At 41.2% G+C, this 22,089-nt stretch overlaps 1 protein-coding gene across 1 annotated transcript in view; it reads left to right on the forward strand.

The window, feature by feature from the left end:
• Nucleotides 1-22,089, forward strand: part of LOC148024221 (uncharacterized) — a 115,246-nt gene that overhangs the window by 46,841 nt on the left and 46,316 nt on the right. The gene's annotated exons all lie outside the window — the stretch shown is intronic.

Below are 22,089 nucleotides of genomic sequence, written 5' to 3' on the forward strand. Positions count from 1 at the left end.
AAGTTCCCACCTCAAAGTAGCCAAGGCATTGGTGCAAGGGTGTTTGTTGGTTGCTCATGAACCTACCAAGACATAATAGCAAAGAGACATGTTTCTTTGATTTAGGCTTCAAAATTTTCTCTAGAAGTAAGAAATGTTTTTGAGAGTAAAACATGTGCGTTTAAGACCAAAAAGTGAAGCCCAACTTTACTATAATGTTGCATTATATGGAGTGTCAGTGGAGGAGGCTGAGCATGAGAATGCAGGAGCCTCCAGTGATAGTGATGATGATGATGATGATGTTGAGTTCAAGTAGTGACTCATGAGGGATTAGGATTTTGGATGAGTGGCTTACTTTTTTGGCATTTTATTTGGTTATTGGGCTCTCTTACTTCAATATCTATTCTTGTCTTAAGAGTTAATTATATTACTCTAGTATCATTTATGAGTTATGTATGATGTATAATAATTCATTTTCGATTTTAAAATGTTGTCATAGTATTTTAGAATGAGAATTGTGATGTTGTAGCCTGATCCATTGCACATTGCACATGGGCTATGTAACATGTTTATTTCAATTTCCTTAGTGTAATATTATAAACCATGATATTTGAGGTCTAAATCATAGTATAGCTTGTCTAAAAAACTTTGACATAAGTCAATAATGGATGTGTAATGTGTTATGCTCAATTAACTCCCATGCATTATCACTTATGCTCAATTGGCCTTTTCTTTTGTTTAAGATAAAGTTTAATAGTGGGTTGAAACCTCTTTCCATAGTTTAAAATTAAAAAAAATTCCCTGTATAAGAAAACTGGTCCTTATTTTACCCTTAAAGAAAGAAATTTATTAAACACGTTTTTGATGTTTAGTTGCTATGAAGCTATGGAGGTGGTGCTCATCTTCTTTTAGATAGCCTTATTTAAAGGGTCTTAAGTTTTTCCTTTTCTTTTTTCCTTTTTTTGTTTTAATGGCTTTTAATGACAATAAGCGGGAAAAACAAAATACATCAACCATAAACAAAAGCCATGCAAGGCAAGGTTTGGATGAAGAAGTATCTTATGAGGAAAATGATGAGGGAAGTGGTGTAGGGAAGGGGTAAGGGTAAATAATGAGGGTGTGAAGATATACTAGGTTTGCCTTGAGGAAACACAACATGTACGACTAGGACTGAAACACAAAGACAAGCAAAACTCAAATCCTAAACACAAAATGCAAAATACAAAAACTCAAAACTCAAACAGAGAGAGAAGAAACTCATAAGTGAATGAATGCTCTAAATGAATGTGAGAGTGTACATAATGTCCAAGGGCAGAGCAATGCAGTGTTGGAGAGTGATGTCCATTGTAGATGGATCCCAAGTGCTGTGACCATTAGTTGGAGATAAAAGAGTGTTGAATAATGAAGGGTAGCAGGTTGGTCACCAAAAGACAGTAGTTGAAGGCTGAAATCTAGAATCATAGCAGTGTATCACCAAAAGAAGGTTGAAAACTGATTATTCAAGTTAGAGAACCGTCATGCAATAATAGGAGAGGTATTTACTAATGTAGATGGCTTGCTAGACAACAAAAACGCAGGTACTACAGCAGTCGCCCGGTGGGAGAGATGGCAATAGCCTTTCGCTTGGCACCAAATGCTGAAAACGGAGGCTTATTAGGTGCTACGATGATGTAGCAGATGGAGATCTCCAAATAGTAGGGTGATGGTTGAAAATAGGCCGCTTGGGGTTGGATATTGATGGGCTGCAGTCTGTGATGGTTGGATAGTAGATGGTAGGTTGTTGATGGCTAAAATCTGCATGGTAGAGTGAGAAACCTGTATAAAAGGATAAGGTTGAATGGTGGGTAGCTTGTCTATTTATAGGTGTTGAAGGGTGCCCCACAAAATTAGGGTTTTGGGGACCATTGAAACTTTCTCAAACCGCGTACCAAATTTGCATTTTTTATTAATTAAGCGTGTTTTGGGGCTATTTAAAAAATGCTGATCGGTTGTAAAGCGTGTTTTAGCTTAATACCCCCTCTTACGCCCAAATTGAGCCTGAAAGGGAAGACCGACAATGTTTACCCCAAGGCATCCCATCCCAAAGTAACCAAGGCATTGGACAAAGGGTGCACGTTGGTTGCCCAATGGCCCACCAAGACTACAGAGGCAACGGCTATCTTACCAGGGGAGCCTAAGTAGTCACCCTAGAGAGGACATGGCATTGAATAAAGGGTACTCGTCGGCCACCCACTGGTCTACCAAGCCCTATAAAGACAGATGGAACCACATTGAACTTTTTTTTAGGATGTCGATGACAAGGGAAAGTTGATGAAGTAGCATGGGAAGAAGGATGGTGGTGTAATCCACTGATGGAAACAGCTTAGGATCTATCTAGTGGTGCTCTGTACAATGGGATGCATAGTATGCTACATGTTGAAGAATGCTCATGTAATAGGTATCACTTGGACAGTGTTCCTCGTGGGAAAATTGTTCACTTGTCCAAGGTTCCTAGTACAAAGATGATGAAATCATGTAATACATAGGGAAAGGTACAATAGGGGGGGAAAGGCCAATGTCAAAGACAAGTCTTGAAACATGTCGAATACCAAGAAGGGTACGAACTCCCTCTCAATGTGGATGTCAATGCCGAAGAAGGAAAAGGAGCTTGAGAATGTCGGTCTTTGTGTGGTGTTGAGAACCATGTGGATGAAGATGATAAAGCATCCCTATTGGAAGGGCAATGATAGAAGTCACCAACATGATAGCATCAAGAGAGATACTGCACAATCCTCCTCGGGAGGGGAAGTCTCCATGTTGGTAGAAGAGCAAAACTTCAAGTAGATGGAGCCATGAAAGGGACTGTGTGCATCTCTTGTCTCTAGCTTAGAAAGGACTGGTGTAAGCGTGTATGTTAACCCTACATTGAAATACAAAACCTTGCAAAAGAGATCAAAAGCTGCAAGCATAGAGGTGATAGTGAGATGCTCCATAAAACAAAACTGAAATTAAAATTAAAGAAAGTAAAGCTAAGTGCACACCTGCATGAGGCAGCATTTGACCACCGCGGGGTAGCCGCATGCCTCAATATCTTCTTAGGGGTGCGCTGTGGAGTCGCACCCCCCTTGAGAGTTGAAGGGCCTTAGTTGCCTGGATCTTTTGCTTTGCACGAGCTTTATTGATTTGGGCCTTGGTTGCCTAGATTGGCACTTTGGCACTTTGAGTTGTCTTCTTGAAGAAGAGCCCACACTGCTCTCTTGCGAAGGTAGCATGTCTCTTTGCGCGGAAGGCGCGATCCTAGCACGTCGCACCAGCCGTCTTCATCCGCTTGGACCTTCCTGGGTCGGGAGCACCTTGAATAGGGACGCGCCAAGGGACATGTGGTCCTACTGTGTGCTGTCTTGCGCGTCACGAGAGATCCATTTCTCCCGCATCGAGCACCGTGCCTCGTGTTGGAGCACACCTGGACGCTGAAAGAGGAGGTGGGAGCTTGTATTGTGTGGACTGGATAGTCAGAGCGCCTGAACAAAGCAGGACGACTTGACAGGTTGCATCAAATTGCTGCGCCTGCAATGCAAGGGACATCCTCCCTGCGGTCAATACCATCGGGCCTTTGTCACCCAAATACATCGTTATCCGAACCGATTTAGGTAGGCAGCCCTCAGACATATCTTTCCATGCCATGCCTACATGTATGTTAGGGCCCTTGATGGCTAGCTCTCGTGTTGAGGCACTTTGAGTAAGTAGAACATGCAAATGCATAGCATCGAACTGCCTAGCCTGCATGGCACGGGCCATAGCCTGCGCCGTGACAACTCTGAATTGGCCCTCAACAGCCATATTATACAATAAGACACATAAAGTTGGAAGTGGATTTGCGTTGTGCCCTAGCACAAGTTCACCCACGTCATTTTGGGGCCTAGGCATATCCAGATCTGTCTTTGGGATGCATGTTCGAGCTAAGACTTCACTCCTAGCTTGTTCCAATCTATCTCGCTCCATGATGAGCTGCATCCAACGTAAATGACCTGGAGGGTGAAGCCTCCTTGGAACCGACTTGGTTTGATCATGCAACCAACCAACTACGATGATCTTGCCAAGAAGATTACACCCCTTTGGTCCAGAGACCAGAATGGGCTTGGACGCGTGCTTTACGGGGTGGATCTCCCCTATCCCAAGGCGGACCCGAGGTGGGTTCGTGACAGGTTGCTAAGATTGTCTGCATGCCACATATCTAGTAGCTGTTGGGGTAGATGCAACAGCGGGTGGCGTAGCCCCACTGGATTGGTTAGTTGGAGTGGAGGCAATTGCAGCAATCTGAAGTGGTTTTCTAGGTGGAAGATGTTGGGCCTTGGTATGACACTCCTCGTCCACATGGCTCGACCTTTGGCAGTGTGTGCAATTAAAAAAAAAGAAAAGAAATTTGCTATGACCAAAGGGGTCGTGTTTCTTTGGTTCTGTTAAAGGAAGTGGTGTCACCCTTATTTTGGCTTGCCTTCGTATCTTATAAGTCCTTGCTATTATTGGTTTTCTCTCCTTAAGAAGAGGCAATCAACCCTCGCCCCTCTGAATGGATATGTGAAGCACTTCTTATGGACTTGATCATGTAGCCTCGCGTAATGCAAGAACTGACACTCAAACTCGTAGAAGGTCAGCAATGTAGGTAGTGAGATAATATGTTGGATAAAATGGAAGTATTTGTCGGGCAACTTGTTCAAGAAGAACATGACCTAATCACCATCTAACTTCGGGGAGCGAGTAGTGGCAAACTCGGCTAGTAAATGCTGATACTTGGCCAACTTGACTTTTTGATCATCCCCTTTCTCAATGGAAAACTCTTAAAGCTCAAAATCAAGATTGATATATTGAGTGCGATTCCATGTTACATAGCGGTCAATGAGATGACTCCAACGCTGAGATGTGTGGATAAAACGTTATAATTGAGAGTGGAATTTAGGAAGCAATCCCTACATTAATACAACATTGGTTGTGCTATTGTGGGCTCTCCATTGATGGATATGAGTAGGGTGAGCTTATCGAGGGTCTGCCAGCATAGGCTCGGTATTGATGACGAGGTCCCAAAGTTTCTGAGATTCAATAAATTGTTGCATGAAGTTTGACCCAGTGGTTAAATTTGACTTGTTAAAACGTGTCTTATTCGCGAAGGCATTCTTGGTTGTTGCAACAGGAGTGGTAATGCTAGGAGATGGAGAAGGTGTGTAATGGGGATAGGGTGAATAGGGGGGGATAGGGTTGGGAGGTAGAGTACATTGGGAAGGAATCCGAGAGTGCCCACTATGCATATGAGAAGTGTTCATAGCGGATTTAAATGTGGGTAAGGGTGGATTGGGTCTGGACATGGTAACCGCCTGTTGAGCCCAAGGTGGAAGGATAGGAACGCAGGGAGCAAAGGATGGAAATCCCTGCGTAGGAGTGACCGAAGGGATGTGTGATGATAGTCCATAAGTAGAGGATGGATATCCCTGCATCTGAAAGGTCATGTTGGGGGTTTGTGAGTGTTAGGGGATAGTGAGGGGGATGCCCATCATAGTTGTCTCAGAGTAAAAGGATGTGGTAAAGTGGGGGTAGATGGAAGGTACAATGTCAAAGAGTGGCATTCCCCCTAACAATGCACCAAGAGGTGGAGTGAATGGAGGGTAGCTAGATGGTGGAATGGAGAAAGAGAAAGTGTTAGGAGTGGAGATAGAAGATCCAACCCCTAGTGTGCTTTGAGCGGAAGCAGAATGTAATTCAAGATTTTGGAATGAAGATGTGAGCCTGGTTGTGATGAAGGAGATGGATCCCCAAACGCACCGAATGTCGTGGTCCCTCCGAGATCTGAGAGATGGCTAGTCTCACCAATCTGTCTAGACAGAGTAGTAGCACTCGTTGGAGAAGTGTAAACATAATTGTAAGTGATGCACAAGTACTCCTCGAACTCTTCATTTGTAAGATGACCAAAATGAGAAGAAGATGGTAAAGGTGAAGGTGTGTCTACCTTGTCCTCGAGACCATAATGACTTCTCAAAGCCTCAATGTTGGGTGTAAAGGCCCTTTACTCGCTCTCCCGTGTATATATTACTTCACACATGTGAATCCACCCTAACGGGTATAAGTGTACCGTACCCTAAGTATAAATACATTCTTTCATTCTTTGTGTGTACCACACTGGTACACGCCCATTCGACGACTCACTCTCACTCTATCACTGTCAAACACTCTTTAGCTCTGAGTCCTTGAACTTCTCAATCACTATGTCTGCCTTCAGCTCATAGCTCTCACTCCCTATCTACTTCCGCTTCACCTCAGTAAACTGGTATCAGAGCCAATGGCCCAAGCAAGCTGTTGAGGAGTATACAACGACTGGTTGGGTGCAGGCATAACAGTGTAATGGTTTGGCGGACACTTGAGGGGCAGATGACGGGTAAGCAAAGAACGAAGAACGACTGCTGGTCAGGTGCAATCGACGGCGGACTGACGACTGACAGGAAAAACTACCGTGTGATGGAATGCTGCTGCGTGATGGGGTGTTGCTGCGTTACGTTGTTGTGCGAAGTGACTGCACAACGACCTGTGCGATGGGGTGTTGCTGCGTTACGTTGCTGTGTGAAGTGACTGCACAACGACCTGTGCGACGGACTGGAAGGCGTCCACGTGACAAGCGCCGTCACATGAATGACGGCAGAAGGTCAATGCCACATTTTTCCCTTTAATTTTCCTCACATTTATTTTCCCTCTTCTACAAGGTGTTCATACCTATAAGCATAGAGTGCAAATCTGTGCAAGTCTGGGTCTTAAAATTTGGGGCTTTTCCCAAATCTGGTGCGTGACACATATTGCAGTGATCTCTGTACCAAAAAGTGCAGATATTGAGTGCACAGGTCTCAGAAAATTTTTAGGGATTCTCAAATGCAAGTGAAATTTTTGCTTGGATGAGCACAATTTCTTGGAAATTGTGCATTGTTGGACCCGAAAATTTGGGGCTTTTGCAGAAATCGTGAAATTCCTGCAACATTAGCCCGCCCTTGATGCTCGGGATGATGTATTTATGCAATTGGAGCAGATTCACTGCGGAAATTTTGGGTTTTTCACATTGGTGATGTATTTTTGAGTCGTGTTGAGACTGGACAGTGAAATCTACAGCAGATTCATTGCTGAGTGGGAGTCAATTTTGGATGCTTCAAATGATGAAAAAGGGCAGTTTCTCTTGGTATATGCATTGCTGAATACTCATTATGCAGTGAAACAGTGGTAAATACAGCATTTGGGAATTCTGGTGATGTACTACTGAAGTGGGAGCTACCCTTAATGCAAATTTATCAGATTTGATTCGTGCACATGCTGTAATCAGTACTTGAGACTGAAATTTGCAGCTAAACATCTTTTTCTTGGACACTTTGGAAGTACAAGTGCACTTGCTGTTATAATTCAAAAACCTTGCTATTGGCTGAAAGCATTCAGCCCGTTATTGCAATTGTGTATTGCTGAAAATGGCTGGTAGTGCATCTACATTTGACACAAACAATCTCTTTGAGATTCGTAAATTTGATGGAAATGGTTTTGATCTTTGGAAAGATCGTATGGAGGATATACTTTTTCTAAAGGATTGTGATGATGCTTTAGAAGAACATAAGCCTGTTGCAATGGATCAGCCTACAATGTAAGAGGAAGACCTCAAAAAAGGTACAATGCTATAAATAAAAACAAAAATCACAGCAAAAACAACAAGATGTAACTTGTTATCAATGTGGTTGCAAAGGGCATAAAAAGCCCTATTTTAGGTATTTTAAAAAGGAACAAGAATGTAAGAAGAAGGCTAATGCAAAAGGCAAAAAGAATGATAAGGATGACAGCTCTATCCCTAAAGAGATAAAAAAACAAATGTGGTATCTAGTGTTGTTATTTCAGAGATAGAAGATGATAAAGTTGCTGATTTGCTGGTTGCATTTTCAGATTTGCTTCTATGACAGTGGAGGACATGTATATCACTAAAACAGATGTGATAGATGCTTTGTTTTTAGCTCATGATGGTTTGTCACAATCGTGGATTGTTGACGACGGTGCTTCTTTTCATGTAACTCCATCTTTGGAGTGTTTTTCTACTTATGCAGAAGGTAATCTTGGAAAAGTCTACCTTGGCAACAATCATGCTTGTGATATCGAAGGAATGGACACCATACACTTGGCTCTAGAAAATGATCAGGAATTGATTCTTCATGATGTTAGGTATGTTCCTGACATCAAGAAGAGCTTGCTTTCTGTTGGACAGCTTGACAGCAAAGGTTACTTTACTACTTTTGGTGGTGGCATATGGAAAATGCAGAAAGGATCTATGCTAGTCACTAGAGGTGGTAAAAAGGGGACTCTGTATTATCTCTATTGCAAGGCATTTCCTAAAAAGTTTATTGCAGTTGCTAAAGTACAGGCACACATGGAGTTATGGCACAAGCGTCTTGGACATATGAGCCAAAAGGGTTTGCAAGCACTCTCTTCACTTCGAAGAGTTGATGTGAAAAGTTCAAAGCTTGACTTTTGTGATGATTGTATTTTTGGTAAACATGTAAAGAGTCCCTTCTCTCATGGAGCCTCTAGAAAGGCATGTATCTTGGATCTAGTCCTTTTTGATGTTTGCACCATGTCAATAAAAACTCATGGTGGTTTCTGTTATTTTGTGTCTTTTATTGATTACCACTCTAGGAAGCTAAGGGTTTACTTGGTTAAACAGAAAAGTGAGGCATTGGATGCTTTTAAATAGTTTTATGCATTGGTTAATACTCAAAAAGGCCTAAAGATAAAATGCATAAGAACAGATAATGGGGGAGAGTATGTATCTAAAGAATTCAATAAGTTTTGTGGTGACAATGAGATTAAACGAGAGCTTATAGCTCCTTACAGTCCATCTTCTAATGGTGTGGCTGAGCGAATGAATTGCACGTTATGTGAGAAGATTTGGTGCATGCTGTCCACAACTAATCTCTCACAATTGTTTTGGGGAGAGGCACTTAAAACCGCGGTGCATTTATGCAACTGATCTCCACATTTGGCTGTGAATGCTATGTACATGTACCTGTTGATAGCAGAACCAAACTTGACATGAAATCTCATAGAGGCATCTTCATGGGTTATGGAGATGAAGGTGAAATGGGCTATCGAGTTTGGGTTCCAAGCATTAAAAAGCTGCTACGCAGCTGGGATGTGATATTCAATGAGTCAAAGCTATTGAAAAATGTCACATCTAATGACTCAGACAAAAAGAAAGTTAAATTTCAGCACGATCAGTTGCTAGAGCAGCCATCACCCACTGAAAATTCAGCTCCTTTTGATGCTGATTATGACACTCAGCGTATCATCATTGAGCCAGATGAAAATAGGCAGCAAGGGGAGGCTGAACATCAGCTTGAGCACCAAAATCAGCATGCTGAAAATGAATTACAGCAGCCTGAAATATTATTACAGCAACCTGAACATGCAGTTCAACAGCCAAACGATGAGGTCGTTGACATTTCCTTAGATGTGAATCCACTACCTGATAACACAGATCATTGGGTAAGAAGATCTACACGTGTTAGAAGACCTATAGAAAGGTTTGATCCTTCTTTGGACTGCATTTTGCTCACAGATGAAGGTCAGCCTCTTACGTGTAAAGAGGCCTTATCATGTGAGTTAAAGAAAAAGTGGGAGCTAGCTATGCAGAAAGAAATGAAGCTATAGTATCAGAATGATACTCGGGATTTGGTTACATTGCCCAAGAATAGAAAGCCATTCCTAACAAATGGGTCTATAAAATAAAATATGTGGATGGCAAACCCAAATACAAAGCCAGACTTGTGGCTACAGGCTATACACAAAAGGAGGGCATTGATTTTCAGGAAGTGTTTTCTCTTGTTGTCAAAATGACCACTCTTCGAGTGTTATTTGCCATTGTAGCATCTATGGATCTTGAACTTGATTAGATGGATGTTAGAATTGCATTTCTGCATGGTGATCTGGAAGAAGAGCTGTACTTGAAACAGCCCGAAGTCTTTGTTATATATGGAAAGGAGCATTTGGTATGTAAGCTTAAGAAAAGCTTGTATGGTTTGAAACAGGCTCCTAGAAAATGGTATAAAAGTTTGATGCCTTCATGCTCTTGCATGGTTTTAAAAGGAGTAGTGCAGATCACTGCTTATATATTAAGAAGGCTGATGATGGAAGCCTTATTATACTTGTGCTTTATGTGGATGATATGCTTATTGCTGGTAAGCATAAAAGCCAGATTAATGCATTGAACCCCCTCTCAACCACAGATGTCAATGTTGAAGGAGAAAGAGAAACATTATGTCACTCTTTGTATAGTGCCAAGAACCATAATGAATCTCGTGATGAAGGTAGACCTAACACTCCTTATCCAAAATGGCCAAATAAAGGTCAATCTTTTGGGTATGCGCAATATGCTCGTACTCAATCTCAAGTGAGGACTCCAATGCAAATCAAGCGGCATAGGCAAGCCCAAATCTCAACCTTAGGAGAGGGCTCCATGCTAGTCAAGAAGCATCAAGAGAGTAGTCCATCATGCAAATAGATTGAATGGATGAAGAAGGAAGACCTAACCTCTCCCAACTAGAAGAGCGAGAAAAAGTCAACCACTAAAGCAATCAAGAATGGGCCCATACTCAGGGCCCATACTAAATCTTGAGAGAGGACTCCAATGCTAACCAAGTATTTTAGGCATGCTTGAAACTCGACCTCAAGAGATGGTTCCTATGCTAGCCAAGAACATCAAGGCACAACCAACAAAGTAGCAATCCACTTGTCATGAAAACAATAAACTAAAAGAGTAGAAAATGATGGTGAAATGATAAAAACATCTCAACTAAAAGGGAAGAATAGTAGATACCAAGATAAGGGGAAAGAATGCCTGATCTCAAAGGAGAAAATACTATCTCCATCTCCATGTTAATGGAGGTAATACTCACCATGGAACGAATAGAAAAACAAAACTTTAGCCTCGATAGGACCTACAATGCTAGTCCTAACTAAGGTACAAAAGCCAGCATTATAAAAATTGGTATATCATATGTTTCATGCTGAGATGCTTTGGATGTTGTCACTTGTGAGAATGAGATGAGGTAAATGAAAGAAGAAAATGTGCAACGGAAGACATGAAAAAGTATGGCTAAGTCTAAAGAAAACTAGAAACTAGCCTAAGGTTCCTAAGGATGACCTAGGGCTCTTCAAAAACTAGCCTAAGGGAAGGCAATGGACCCAACCAATCAGAGATGCTACGAGGCACTAAGTGAGAAGGAGATCCAAGATCCACTGCACCGGTGGGCAGCCACTAATGAACACGGATACTTGAGGGTAAAGAAATTGTGCTACCTCCTTGGGGAAGACCCCCCCTCAACCTCCTTGGAGTGACACTACCACTACCGAAAGGGGTTGAGGTTGGCTGAGGAATGGAGATAGGATTTAGCTTTGGTGTGGGTAGAAGATCCTTAGCTAGGGACGAGGTGATTTTGGGTGTGGGTCAAACAGACTTCGCCTTTGAGTGATAATTGTCATCTACATGGCCGGGTTTCTAGCAAAATGTACAAAACCTATTATTTTTATACAAGAAGTGCCAAGAGGGTCATTGTGAGGATATGAGTGTATCGCTCTCTTTTTCCTTCAAAGAAGGAGACTGATTGTGAACATCCGAACATGATATGTATTCAGGGTCAGTCAAAAAAGGTGAAATTGAATCTAAAGGTGGAGGTGATTCCTTTCCACTTCTTGTTTACTTCAAAGAACGATGTGTTTAAGCAACTAAGGAGAGCGGTACAATGTGCAAAAAGTGGATTTCCCATACAAGGGGACCTAAGGACAGAGACTAACGCATTTGCAGGTGTGTATAAGACACGATGTTAAAAGATGGCATTTCCACCAACAATGTACCAAGGTGATGAGTAGTATACTTCTAAGTGGCTAGTGGCCTAATACATTGATGTGCATCAAAGACAATGCGCACTAAGACCGGATAATATATTATAAGTCTAAAGTAAGAATCTACATTGAAAGGAGAGGAATCTAAATGTGAAGTGAATGTGCGAGGAAAGGTGTGAGGTGTCCGCCAGGCTCATTCCAAGGCACATCCTTTTGTAGTCCATCAATATTTTCCAAATGACACCGCCCCGTGCTCCCTTGGAACATCACGGGGTTTGTCACTTAAACCTCACTGAGTCTATATCGCAATGAAAATGTTCTAGCCCAAACCCACTAGAATCAACTTGAATTTCTGGGTTCCTAAAGTCAGATGGGTCTTCTAGCAGCTAGCTAGCGTCAGAAATTTCGAGTTTCCACTTCTGCAGGATTACTCGATCTCAAGCCAACTTGCCATTACACTTGGCTCAAAGAGAATGGGAGACGGAGGGGAGTGCGGTACGTCAACTCTCCTGCCCATAAGGCAAAATCCCATTTTGGCCCCCTAAAACAATGCAAGTCGGTTCTACCTAACGACTGGTTGGTCAATTTATCATCTTCCTATTTCTATCGCCGATTTAGAAAAGCTCCCAGCTAACCAGGACCACCCTACTGTTGGACGGACTCGACGGGCATTACCCCCACCCGCTTTTCTTTGATGATGGAGTCATCTTTAGTTTTTTAATTACCTACACCACATTTATTGAAACATACACAACTAGCTTCCGTAATTAGTCCATTAAATCACACGTTCCTTCACATAATTTATCTCACGGACATGCATATAATTCAAACAACCCTTGAGTAAAATAATTTTCTTTATTATATTGGAAGTTTATTACAATTTCTATCTTTCTGAGCCTACGGAAGATACACAGAATTTCACGAGGATATTCTGCCCACCAAGATTCCACCCTTCTAACTAGTATTTAGGGTTCTAAGATCCCATCCTCGGTCACAAAGGGGCTCGTCAAATTCCAGGAACAATGCAGGATTTACGGCCAGAGCCCCCTCTGGCACCCACATTGCCTACTGCTCGAGACTATCCCTATAGACAGACCTTTCGCTAAGGAGCCGGTCTAAGCCTCTCGAAGCGATAACCATGACCCCCTTGGAGTAGGGTCTTGCAACTAGCTTGGGGGTAGCCTAGCGCAATCCTTCCTTTTATCCTGTTTGTCAATGTATTCAATCAAAGATCTAGATTCTAGCAAACACAAACAGTCCTTTCAGACGTATATCAAATGATGCAATGTTAATCACACCATCGTGTAACTCACAGCTTCCATAGCCAAGGTAGACCTTATCCTAAGGTAACCTTACATTCTCATGAGGATTTTCCTCCCCAATAAGAAGTGTTGAGTACATCTCTGACAATATATTAAGCAAGGCATGAATTTTTCATTTGGGCTATCTTATCCAACATAAGCGAAATTCCTTAAAGAAATATATTGTGCCAATAACTCAACGAGATGACTTACAGATCCTTTAAATAGAGTTTCACTTTTTAAGCATTGGTCAACACTTAACCTTGTCCTGTCTGACTATAACTATATCAAGTGCGCATAAAGACATATGTGCAATAACCTCTGGCAACTAGTTTCACTTTTTAAGCATTAGTCAACACTTAACCTTGTCGCGTTTAACAATAACTATATCGAGTGCGTATAAAGACAACATGATTCTACGATTTAGAATCTCAATTAATCTAGCTGCAATTCATAGTGATTAATCGTTTATGCGTGTACTAGTATGCTTTCTAGATTAAGTTATCAAATCATATAAGTGAAAAATATAAAAGCTAATATTTTATGCAAAATTTTAGTAAAAACCTTATTATTTTAAGTGGCAAAATAATAACCTAGTAGTGAATAACCTGGTTGGCACAACGACATTGGAAATTTCGCTTTTGCTTGCGCTTGCGTTTGCCACACCCCCGATGTTCCGCTGGTAGTGGCAACTCCGACAACCTCGGGCACTCTCGTATCTCTAGCAATACCCGTTATTTGACCAGTTGAAGTGATTCTCATGATCATTCCACCTCATCGCTTTGGAGCCATTATCCGCGAGCATGTTCGAGAGATAGAGAAAGCAAAATAAATTTGAGATGGGAGAGCATAAGAAACAATGGCCTAGTCGAAGACCGAGACAAGGGGTATTGAGCTAACTATCTCCCTTGCAGGCTCTCAGGGTAACCCCTCTCTCTCTCTCTCTCTCTCTTTCTCTCTCTCTCTCTCTCTCGCAACCTCTTGGAGGGATATCCTTCTGCCTCTCTCTCTCTACCTCTCTCTCGCAGCCTCTCGAGGTCTCCTTGTGCCTCTCTAACTGCTTCCTATGCCTCATATTTATAGCTAAATTAGAGAAGAAGGGTTGTGGCTGAGAAGAAGAGCTCTTTGTGAAGGGGATCTTGGCAAAATCAGTGATCTGAAACTTCTAAGATGCACTCTGATACTCGAATCACAAATCTGATGGTTACATTGGCTCCAAAAGGGGGATAAAACCCCAAGACAATTGATTAGAAATCTTTCAGAATACTTTTTTTCTTCTCCATGTTCGAAATATTGTTTACTTTCTATAAACTGAGATGAGGACACATGCGATTTCGCCAATCCTTCTTTTTTGTATTAAATCTCCAAAACTGGCTTTAAAAACCACGTGTTTTTTGTTACACGACATCATGTTTTAGAAATTTTCATAGCTTTTTAGGATATTTACAATAAATAATATCTAAAATATGTCAGTTTTGTCCAAAAATCTAATACGTTTAGACCATCCATACCATACACATTGACACCAATGACTAATATGGCTCATAACTCTCGTTCACGTGGTAACTTTCGTTGATGGGTGGTTACAATCCTTATCAATCCGGAAAAAATGTCGGGTTACAATCCTCGGTTTTTTTCAAATTAAATAAAATTGTTTATTAGTTAGTTATTAACGTTAGTTAGTTTTTTCTTTCGTTAGTCTTTAGTTAGTAACCTTACTAACTTACTAATTGACTAACTAACTTTCGAACTAACCAATTGACTTTTAATTGCAAGGAAATATTACAAAAGGACACAAAATGTGAGGATGAATGGCATGATGCAGGGAATGAAGAGAGAACTCAGCTGAATACAATGATCAACCCCTACACGTGCTAGAGTGTGAAGATACAGTGAAGGCACTAGAAGTAAGAAGGCATGAAGTGATAATGACTAGGTGTGTGTATAAATAGACAAGAGATCCTAAAGACACCCTAAAAGTACACTCACGTGGCAAAACCCTAAAGAAACACTAAAACTACTCTCAAGTGATGCCCTAGGTCAAAAAGATAGGCAAGGCCCAAAAATAGGGACAAAGGACAATAAGAACAAAAGTGACCAAACCATCACAATCTGCTCCTTTCTTGACTCCCAAGGCAATGTTAGATTGGTCTGCTGAACCATCGATGGACTTCGATACTCAAGCCCACCTCATCTCCTTACACATGTTGGAGGTTAAGAGCTTGGTCCATATAGACAAGTTGCCTTCACACCAGGCTACCAAAGAGGCCTACCGACAAATCCTTGTGGCCATCAGGCCATCGAGCCATTTGGATAGTCGACAGTAAAGCCACCATCATATGAGTCCGCTACATGACTTACTCATCTCCAACGATTCAACGGTCAAGAACGTCCAATGGAGTGATGACTCCTCAGTGATGTGGAGCATTGGTCATGTCAAGTTTGACAATGATGAGGGCCTAGATCTCACCTTATTGAACAATGTTTACAATGTCGCCTAGCTTGGGGTGAACCTGTTATACTGACCATCAGCTTTGCCACTTGGGAAGAGCAATCTTTTTTTCGCAATCACAATCAAGGTACTTGATTCCAAGACCAGTTTAGTGATTGCTCACAAGAGGTACAACTTAATGGTTTGTATTTCATAACACAATTCTTGTCCCAGCCGACACTTAAAGACTCCAAGTTTCATTGTATCCATGTGAGACCAGCCTTCATTTTTACACCCTAAAATGCATTGATTTATAGAAACTTACAGAAAGCAATAAATTTAAGATAAAAGATAAATCAAAACTCAACCACTTTACCACTTTGGGCTGGATTGCCCTCAAGAAACTGAGACAAGCGAACTCCCAATTGGCTCCAAAATGTTGGCAACCCTTGCAGTATTTCTTTTCAAATTACTTCCAAACATCTATCATACAACTAAGAATTGACCAAGCCAATTCTCCAATAACATTTAGAATAATATGTTCTGTGCTATAACCAACAACCATCAAGTTTAATTGATCCCTTCATCCGATGCATAATCGAGCACAAATTAGGTCAAGAACACTTACATGCACATCTCCAATGACCAACCACATCAATCCCAAAGTACCCCTTTTACCTATTACGAACCTGTTACATACAAATCAGTCCACCTATAGATCCAAAATCTTATCTATTTTGCTCCAATGAATCAATTTATATTAGCAACCTTCCTCGATCACAAAGATATGCATGCATGCATTTCAATGCTGCCATGCAAAGCCTTGGTCACACATTGGACACAATCAAGTTCACATCTGTGGCTCAAATCTCCAATTTCCTTCACCAAATGGAACATGCACCAAGTCTAGATGAGAGAGAAGCAAGAGGGAGAAAATTCTTCCCCTTGATTTGAAGCACATATGGGCATGAATTGGATCTTCTACACTTGCAAGCAAGTCATCTTGGTTATAGATGATCTATCCTTCTCACATCTACTGTAATTTTTCAAAATTCCAGTAAATTCCCTTGTTGCATGGCTAAGATTTGATGGCACGCTTCTTCTGACAACTAAGGAACCCTAATTTTTGCAAAAATTCAGAGTTGTACCAGCAAATTAGGGCCAAAATTCAAATCTGCTAAGGGAGAAAAGATAAGAAGCAAGTTGAGAATTTCTGGATAGGGAGAGATAAGGAGAACATAAGAGAAAATTCTCCAATTTCACGTGAGAAAAATGCTTATACAGTAGTTGCCCTATTGTTTTTTAGTCCCAAAAAGTGCTATGGATCACGTCTGCTTTGTTGTCCCTAATGGCTCAGTAACTCTCTCTCAACCCACCACTCAATTCTCCACCCTCGGATCTGCCCCGAACAGTTGATAATGGGAGAAAATGAATCCAACATGGAAGATACACTTGCATGCAGCCCAAAACCAACCCAAACATGACATTTGGCAAATTTTCATTTTCACTAAAGTCCCCACATGTAAATTCGAGCTACATAGCCCTTTGGCCTTGCGCTCATTAAAATAGCATTAAATGTCCAACCTCAATTTTCAATTCCTAAACTTTTTAAACCTAAAAGTGTTGAAACCATTCACAAATCTTAGAACATTACATCATTTAAAATCTAATCACCATGACACCAAAAATCATTTCCAAGGGGATTGCCAAGGCTAGGATTATCTATCATCATGACATACATTCAACTAATCTCACCTATGCACCTCACATGTGCACAACTAAGAGCATTAAGTTGAAAATTTATGCCCTCTTAACACCATTGCTCAGCTACTACCAAGAACCCTTTGAATGAGTAGTGAGTTTGGCACTTTCACTTCACACACCTTGGCTACAACTTTCTTTCCATGTTTTGTGGAGTCAAGTGGTTGAAGACCTTCCATACTTACAACTATCCAAGGATATGTGCAAAGCGTGCCAACTTGGGAAACAACATCATACTCCATATTCTCAATAGTCTACCCATCGAGTTGAGGGGGTCCCTACAATTGATTCACATTGACCTTAGTATTCTCCATTATTACCATGAATGAGCACAATAGTACTTTTTATTAGTGGATGATTTTTTGAGATATGTGGCCATTTACTTTCTCAAAACCAATTCTAAAGCCTTCTAGACTATGGTCTATTGTGACAACCAAAATGCCATAAAATCTGATAGCAATCCCATCACCAATTCAAAGATACAGCATCCCAAGGTCCAATATCATTTTACTATAAGTTAGGTTGAGTTACGTGCCATACATCTAGAGTTTGTGGCATCATTCAACAATTTCACTATAATATTGACCAAGCCTGATAATCATCTGATCCTCCATAATTCCTACGATACTCTCTCCCCTTCGACATTGACACTATTAGAAGAGGGGATTCCCAAAGCATTCCCTTCCTCCGTTCGATGGTAAGAGGAAGCGGCTACTTTGCTTGGTACTAACAAGATTTTGGTCCATTACTTCATTCTTATATGTACCTGTATCATTGTCCATATGTGCCTTGATGATCATAGTTCTAAAAGATAGCTTAGGCAAGTAAACAATTCCCTAATTAGGGCATTGTCCAAGTGGTACCATTGCACTTTGCATAGAATTATTTTCTGTACATAACATCTTGCATTAAACCTTGCATAAATGTTGTATTAGCATGGTGTTTTTGTACAAATGGGGTGCTTTGGATGGGCAAAAACCTATATTTTTAGATTCCCATCGGAGAATAAAAACCAATTACATTTGTGTAGCACACTTTTCTTTAACCTTCTCAAAGAGTGGTTGATCTTGGATCCACCACATTTGCAACATCTCATATAGTAGTCTACTATGGCAATGTATTATGGCAACATGCAACATGTACTCTCTATTGAGCTAAAACATGCTTTATAGCTGATTAACATTTTTAAACAGCCCCAAAACATGCTTAATTAATGAAAACCACAGATTAGGTACACGATTCAACAGAGTTTTAGTGGTTCCCAAAACACTAATTTTTGCAACACCCTTCAACATCTACAAATAGACAGGCTGCCCAACATTCAGCCTTATTCTTTTGTGCGAGTTTCTCACTCTACCGTGCAGATTTTAACCATCAGCAACCTACCATTCGCTGTCCAACCATCATCGACTACCGCCCATCACTATCTAGCCCTAGGCGTGGCCTCTTTTCAGCCATCGCCCTGTTGTTTGGAGGTCTCCATTTGCTACATCATCATAGCACCTAACCAACCTCTATTTTTAGCATTTGGATCCAAGCAATAGGCTATTGTCATCTCTCCCACCAGGTGATTGCTGTAGTACCTGCGTTTTTATTGTCCAACAAGCTATCTACATCAGCAAACATCTCTCCTATTGTCGCTTGACAATTCTCTAGCTTGGGCGATGGGTTTTCAGCCTTCTTTTGGCGGTACACTATTGCATTACCAGATTTCAGCCTTCGACTACTGCCTTTTGGCGACCGACTTGCTACCCTTCATTATTCAACACTCTTTCATCTTCAACTGCTGGTCACAGCACTTGGGATCCATCTACAGTGGACATCACTCTTCGATGTTGCATTGCTCTACCCTTGGGCATTCAGTACACTCTTGGATTCATTTACAGTATTCATTCACTTTTGAGTTTCTTCTCTCTGTGTTTGAGTTTTGAGTTTTTGCATTGTGCATTTTGTGTTTAGGGTTTGAGTTTTGCTTGTCTCTATCAGAGTCTTTGTGTTTCATTCTTGGTCGTACATGTTGTGTTTCCTCAGTGCAAACCCTAGTATATCTTCACATGGTATCAAAGTCAATGATCGTCTAAAGAGTATTCTGCAATGATTGTGGAGAATAGTCTTTGTGCGAGACTCGCACACGATTGGATTCTGACTCATATTGTCCCAAGCGCCTTCTTTTTCAGATCCTATGACGCCCTATCAAGCTTCTCCATCATTGGAGTGCTGAGGCGAAGCAGAAGCAGATAGGGAGTGAGAGCTATGAGCTGAAGGCAGACAGTGTGATCGAGAAGTTCAAGGACTCAGAGCTAAAGAGTGTTTGATAGTGATAGAGTGAGAGTGAGTCGTCGAATGGGTGTGTACCAGTGTGGTACACACAAAGAACGAAAGAATGTATTTATACTTAGGGGTACGGTATACTTACACCTGTTAGGGTGGGTTCACATGTGAAGTAATATATACACGGAAGAGTGTGTAAAGGGCCTTTACATCCAACAACCTCCAACTTAAAGATCCTAAGCAAACCTTTAACCAACTTCCACAAGTCTAATGCAATGCTCATGTGGAGCCTGTGCAAAACTTTTAGCGAGAACATCTGCAGGGTTATCTTGTGATTTAATCTTAGTCAGAGTGACTAGACCATCATCCAGAACCTGTCTGATAAAATGATACTGAACATCAATATGTTTGGTACGTGCATAAAACATGGCATTCTTAGCGAGGCATACAGTACTCTGGTTATCACATCTAAGTACAAGTGTTTTGGTGGGCAGCCCAAAATCCTTGACCAAATGACCAAGCAAAATTGCTTTTGAAGCCTCGGTGGCTAAAATATATTCAGCTTCAATGGTAGAGAGTGCTACTATTTTTTGCAATCTAGAGCACAAAAAAACCACGCCACCCATCAAGGTAAAGATATACCTGCTAGTAGATTGGATACTGCAAGTATCCAAGTCACCTGCCATGTCTGCATCACAATACCCCTGCAGATCCAACGTACCCTTGCCATAGCAAATACATTTTCTTTGTGTGCCCTTAAGGTACTAAGATACATTTCACTGCTTCCCAATGTGCTTTGCCAGGATTTGACATGAACCTGCTTACAACTCCCACTCATAAGCAATGTCAGATCTAGTAGCAACCATAGCATATATGAGTGAACCACAAGCTGAAGCATAAGGAACACCCTTTATGGTATTGGCTGCCATGTCATCTTTTGGGCAATCTGCTTTGCTAAGCTTAAGGTAAGGTGGAAAACGTATACCGAGAGGCTTAGCATTAGACATAGAAAAACGATCAAGTACTTTGTTGAGAAATAAGAGTTGTTGCTCTCTATCTCGTGGACACACATGCCCAAAATATGATTAGCTACAACTCAAATCCTTGTTCTAGAGGTTTTGGTATTTGTCCTTGATATCAGCCTCGCTTCTGTGTTGTACCTTTCCTTTGCATTGCATGATCATCATCTTTGTAAAAGGGTTCCTTCCCTTTCTTGGTATTCTAGAGGTTTTGGTATTTGTCCTTGATATCAGCCTCGCTTCTGTGTTGTACCTTCCCTTTGCATTGCATGATCATCATCATCATCTTTGTAAAAGGGTGCTTGGGCAAGTGAATAATTTCATCTCATTTTATAGAGCACCCATGAGCAGATCTTGAGGTGTTTCTACTGGTGGTTCTTTCACCACCTTATCACCACATCTACATACTTCTTCTCCCTTTTCCTTCATCACACTGACATTCACGGATGGTTGGGATAGCTTGTTTGTTTTGTGATGTGGTGGATCTAACCATCCCTTTTTATTTTCCCTATGGGACACAATATTATGACAAGCTGCAGACCATCTATTCTCACCATTTATTAAGGAAATGAAAAAAAGTTCAATGCGGTTTCATCCGCCTTTGCAGGTCCTAGTTGGCCATTGGAAAGTCAATGCACACCTTTTGTTTGATGCCTTGGCCTATTTGGGGTGATCACTTGGACTCCCTTGGTAAGATAACCATTGCCACTGGTTTCTAGGCCCACTCATTTTGGTCACTTTTGGTATTATTATCCTTTGTTTGTATTTTCAGGGCTTGCCTATCTTTTTGGTCAAGGTGTGAGCCAAGAGTATTTTTAGGTTTCTTGAGGGTTATGCCATCCAAGAGTATTTGTAGGGTTTCTTGTCTATTTGTAGGCACACTTGTCAATTGGTCACTATCTCTTCTTACCTTCTCACTTCTAGCACCCTCATTGCAGCTATACACTGTAGCATGTGGAGGGGCTAATCATTGCATTGAGCATTCATCTAGTATTCACATAGGGTCTCTCTTCGCTTTCATCCTTTCTTCTTGCCTAGATGTTTCCTTTTAGATTATTGTTTCTTTATTGTACTTGGGAAACATGATAGTTACTTGAACTTCAGATATGCCTATTTTTGTCATAGAGGTCAACTTGGCATTTTGTAGACGTTGATACACCTTTCTTTCTTTCTTTCTTTCTTTCACAAATCTTTGCAGTTCCCACTAGTGGCACAACTTGCATGTCCACACACGAGATCCTTCACCATTTCCAAGTTTCTCAGAATTCATCTCATCCGACTAAGACTACCGGTTTGACCTAAGGTCTTCCACCATGATGCCACAAGGAATTTTACAAGGAGCAGCATGGGAGAGACATCTTTCAAGGACAGGAGGATTACATTTTCACTCGCAATAAGTTCTTTACAGCATGAAACAAGCCCTTCAAGCATGCTGTTCAAGGGTTGG

The sequence above is a fragment of the Lygodium microphyllum genome, chromosome 15, assembly GCF_053477565.2.
Source record: "Lygodium microphyllum isolate KBCC chromosome 15, Lygodium_microphyllum_v1.1.10, whole genome shotgun sequence".
In the NCBI taxonomy this organism is placed as follows: domain Eukaryota; kingdom Viridiplantae; phylum Streptophyta; class Polypodiopsida; order Schizaeales; family Lygodiaceae; genus Lygodium; species Lygodium microphyllum.